A 5573-nucleotide genomic window follows, 5' to 3' on the forward strand; every position below is an offset into this window, starting at 1 on the left:
AAAAGATGATTACTTTTTAAAATTTAAATTTAGTTTTGCGCACACATTTAAATATGATGCATATACTAGTTATATATTAAGGGACAGCACCTTTTTTACGTCTCCCGTTATTTATTTGTTTTTCCGATTCTTATCAGTTGGAATAAGTGAATAACTCCATTGGTTGCATTTTAGTTTAAGATAAATTAAATGGACACCCTCTTTAGTTATGCCAAACTACACAGTATTTTTTGTCTTTTATATTACAGCTACACCACTTGAGAGGTGTTAATGATTTTAAGAATTATTTATGTAAATTTTGCTTATAAATAAAGAATGTAATTGTAATATATAGATCGAGTATCCTATAACTATTAGTACGTAATATTGGGTTTGAATGTTTTATCTTAAAAAAATAATAATAATAATTGAGAACTACTTAACATAATTTGAAGTAATTATTTCTTTGAATGGTGGTCCAAGTTTCCAACTTTATTTCAATTATGTAAAATTCATCCATTTATACTATACAGGCTGTAATAGTTATTCATACCTAACAGCCACCCATTATTAAATTATGAATGTGGAATATTCTATTATTAAATATAGTTTGATATTTAAAGTAATTTTTATTATTTTATAAGTAATACCAAACTCATCTTTCTTTATTATAAGCAATTTTCTCCTCACGTCAATATTTGTTGACTCAATTGATAAGAACGAATCACTTTCAATTACAGGATTATAAATTCGATTTTTCTTTTTCAATACGTATATTTTATTGATGGGTAATATATAAGTACCTCTGTAAGTGGCCTATCGTTTCGGATGCATGTCTTGACACATAGTAGTGGTTGTTGTCTTGACCCAAATAGTGATCAAAATTGAAATTATCTTAACTTTTTACATATCAAGAAAATAATTTTCACCTAATTCCAATAATAGCCTAGAATTTTTCATGTTCCAATGAATACAATAAGTATTGGATAACCTGTACAGAAGGTTTTCTTAAAATTTGTTTATTTGAAATAAATTATTATTAAAAATTTGATAGTTGATATATTGATTGTTATAATGGAGAAGAATATTTTTGAAGTGTATCCTCTCTGCATGGAAGTATTGCTTCTCTCTTCATGAGAGACTTGTTCTCGTAGGATTGCGTCTGTCGGTGAATTTCGTTGGTCGTTGCTACCGTGGTGGGAGAAGCTTTGCTGCAATTCCACATGATACGAGACTTTACTAGCGTGTGCTTCGAGGCTCCACTTTCCCTCATCCAATTTTGTACTTTCTAGAGTTACTATTTTTTTGTTATAGTACCACTCATTTTCTTGCATATCTGTTATCGTTTCTCTTCTATTTGTTCTAGGTTACTCTTTTCTGTGTTTTCTTTTCTACTCTGTTTTAGTCTAGTGTGTTTTCTGATTTATTTTGATTCCTTGTTTATGTCTTCAGTCCCAAATCCGCAGCGTCTGGGGGCATTGTGTCTGGGTATGGGAAGTCAAGTTGGGCGTGGAGGTAGTTAGTTAGTTGTTCATCTGTTGGCAGTCTGTCGGTCTGGTGGTGCTATCTGTCTCACTTATCACGTGGAGAATAGGGTAACGACGGCTTATCTAGGGCGGTTCAGTAGTAGTATCCGACTCCGTATGATGACGAGGAAGGGATGGTTGTGCCTGATGGCCTGTGTAACTTGGATACCAGATCTTTCCACTTATGTTTAGTTGGCAGGCTTCTATCGAGTCACTCATATAATTTTAATGGTTTTTGCGCTGCGATCCAAGGGATGCTTAATGTTGTCAAAGGGGTGGAGATCAAGCAGCTGCGAGAAGGCCGACTCTGTTCAAATTCAACCATATCATTGATCGAGATCGAGCGCTTAAGAGCTGCCCATGGAGCTTTGACTAACACGTCCTCATATTGAATGGCATACGGGTAGACGAAAACCCCATGCACGTGTTGTGATTTTTATTTTCACGTTCAAGATTTACCACTGAGCCGCATGAAGCTAGGGGTGCCTACTTTCATCGGTAATAAGTTGGGGTGTGGTTTGGAGATAGATGATACAGGATGTTCTTGGGGTGCCTCTCTTCGTATCCAAGTAGGACTACAGGTGAATAAGCCACTCAAAAGAGTGCTAAAGATCATAACTATATTGGGTGAGGAACACATGATTCACTTCACTTAAGAGAGGCTCCCTAGTTTCTGCTACCTTTGTGCAACACTAGGACATATCGCCAAATACTGTGAAGAGCAATTTCAAGAGGGTCTCGTGGACTCAGGAGAGCATCTTCCTTGTAGGCTTTGGCTGCGTGAACTGATCCCTACAAAAAGTCATGTATTGTAAGATAGCATGACACGGGTTTAGGAGGGCCCTCGGTCGATGGCGTCTCAACAACGGGACAACAAGGAAGGTCAAGCGATCTTTGGCAAATTTAGGTCATGCAGTGGTAGTATCACCCCACCTAATCTTAAGGCCCCATCACAGTAATCTTGCGAGGGATGAGGATGCAACGTCGAAGGAACCGGATTATGGGCATACTGTTGTGAAAGAGATGGCCACTTGTGCCCAGCGTGTGCAGGAGTATAGAAGAAATCAGATGGGAAACAATATGATGCTAATAGATCTAATTCTATCCTCAAAAGCAAGTTTAGAGGCTGACACGACTTGACTGGCAGGACTCGATCAGTGCGATTCTTGACTCAAATCAGTGGACCCGGTGTTTTTATTTGATTACACTGCCGATAAGTTGGTCTTGTGTGATGTGGACTTGACGGATATCCCCCTTACTTTTGCAGCTACTGGAATTAAGCTTAAACCCACCTCTTGCTGTGGGAGACCGAGGAAAGGTAGAGGTCCATCGCACTCTAATAGTCATAAGTGAGGTCCGAGTATTGTTTTCATAGAGGCTAATGAGGGGGCACATGAGAGTAAGCGATGATTCCAGTTGGTTGATGAGGATTCTAATATCGCATTAGCGAATGCCAGCAACCATGAAAATCCTATGCTGGAACTGAAAGGGGTTGGGGTCCTCGTGGACAGTTCGTTCACTTGAGACATGGACCAAGCAGTTTCACCCTGACTTGGTCTTTATCTCCGAGACTAAGTGCCAATATAGGAGAATTATTAATCTTCGAGGCCGCTTTGGTATGTTTAGTATAGGTGTACATGCCAAAGGGAAGTTAGGAGGTTTATGTTTGCTCTGGCAACAACGTTATTAATTTACAGCTCCAACCCTTTCTTCCTTCCATATTGATGTGACTGTAATAAATAACAGTGGGACGAATGGCGGTTCACGGGTTTCTATGGGCACCCAGAGACGACAAAGCGCAAGGAGACGTGAGCTCTACTTGTGAAACTCAGTAAGTTTTCGGTGCGACGTGATTAGTGGCTGAGACTCCTACGTCCAAACCGAGATTTTAAGGATTTTTTGGACTAAAGAAACTAATATCTTCATATGAGTTAACCACACAACAAAAAAAAAAAAAAAAAAAAAAAGGTGGCATGAGCAGACGGCCTCAATGGCAGCTCAATGATTTTAGGAGATGTTTGGAATTATGCAATCTCGTTGATCTTGGTAGCAAGGGATCGCAGTTCACCTAGTGCAATCATAGGGAAGAACCTCCATACAGTGCGGGCAAGATAGGATAGGGCTGTTGCTTCGGCCGCGTGGGCGGATCTGTTTTTGGGAGCTATTGTCTGGACTATTCTGAGTTCTCACTCTGATCACTTGGCTATTCTGGTAGAAACTGTACGCGACCAGCACATTGAGCATAAATAGAAATATTTTCGTTTCGAAGCTATATGGTTACAATCGGAGGAGTTTGAGGAGGTTGTTTGGTTGCATTGGGGTCTGCTTCCCAAGGATCGGCCATCTTAGTTCTCCAGCAGAAAATTCAGCAATGTCATGTGGGTTCGTTACAATGGGATGAAAATAGTGTTGGAAACGTGCGGCGACGGATATGGTCTCTTGAGGAAGATATCATCCATCTTCGTGCATACCCTATTACGGATGAGTCTCAAAAGCAAACAACAACAATTCGACATGAGATGCAGGAGCTTAGGGAGAGGGAGGAATTACTATGCAAAGAACGGGGTAAAACTCAATGGCTTAAAAAAGGGGATCGTAACACAATTTTTTTTCCATCACAAAGCTTCAAGCCGGTATCGCAAGAATTCCATTTCCACCATTATAGATTATCAGAGCAATAAGCATACTAATATGCAGGATATTCACAGGGTGATCACGAAGCACTTTGATTCACTGTTTTAGTCATCTAACCCTAGCCCTCATGTGATAGATGAGACACTCAATGCGATTGAAACTTAAAGTGAGTTTGGAGATGAATGACACACTCCTTTTACCTTTCACGCATGATGAGGTGAAGCGTGCTCTTCAACAAATGTACCCAAGAATTCATGTGAGGAACTTGGAAGGGTGGTAAGGGTTACGGTAGTGGACAGATATGGGAAATATTTAGGTCTCCCCACAGTTATTAGCCGGTCTAAGCGAGTGGTGTTCGAACACATAAAAAATCAAGTTTGGGATAAAATGCAACACTGGCGCACCAAGTTCCTATCCCAGGCAGGGTGGGCGGGCGTTCTCAAAGCTGTAGTCCAAGCTATTCCTTCCTGTGTGATGAGCGTTTTTTGAATTCCCGACATGCTCCTTCGTGAGATTAAGAGCATGATGGCTGATTTTTTTTTGGAATAATGGGAACCGAGGAAGATTCATTTGGTTGCTTGGAGGAAGGTATGCCACACAAAACATGACGGTGGGTTGGGTTTCAGAGCTCTTAAGGCTTTCAACCACGCTATGCTCGCCAAGCAGTTGTGGAGGATCATTACAAGATCGGACAACTCACTTAGATGTTCAAGAAATGTTGTGGAACATGCTTGACCTACATCGGTGAATTTTCTACGGCAAGAAGTGAAGGTGATGGGGGGTTGTCCGATGTGCTTATCTGAAGTGGAACATATGGAACACACTCTCCTACGCTACCCCTTCTCCAGACAGGTTTGGACTCTCGTTTTGATTCTGTGGTCAATTGTCTCTCAATTTTGTTATAAAATATGATTCATGACCTTATTAGCAAGCCCAAACCCAAAGTTGCCCAATCCTCTCACATGGATGGCTTAGCCCACTTCAAATCTTCGGTCCACTTACTGGCTCAGCCCGCTCTCTCCACTCGGCCCATTTACCCGACTCGATTTGTCTTATATTTCTATCTCCTTATTTTGAATCCTAACCCTAATTCATGTACCCTTCCCCTCATTTCCTTCACTGGTTCTTTCCCTCTCTCTATCTGCCGATTTCCTATCTCTCTCTCTTCTCGATTTCTTCTCCTTCATCTCTCTCTCTCTCTTTGATAATCAATGTCCCTCTCTTTGATCTCTAAACCCTATCTATATAAATACCTCAAGAGATTTTTGGATGAGAATAACCAATTACGACATCCTCTTCTCCTTCTTCTCTTTTGCTTTGATTAAAAAGGTTCTTTATGAACTCATTCCTGAGTGGAATATGAAGTGTTGTGAGTTTTCCTCTATGGACTGACCTTTGTAGTTATTTGGGTTCTAAGAAACCATGAGAGGTTGC

The sequence above is a fragment of the Sesamum indicum genome, linkage group LG2 (genome assembly GCF_000512975.1).
Source record: "Sesamum indicum cultivar Zhongzhi No. 13 linkage group LG2, S_indicum_v1.0, whole genome shotgun sequence".
In the NCBI taxonomy this organism is placed as follows: Eukaryota; Viridiplantae; Streptophyta; class Magnoliopsida; order Lamiales; family Pedaliaceae; genus Sesamum; species Sesamum indicum.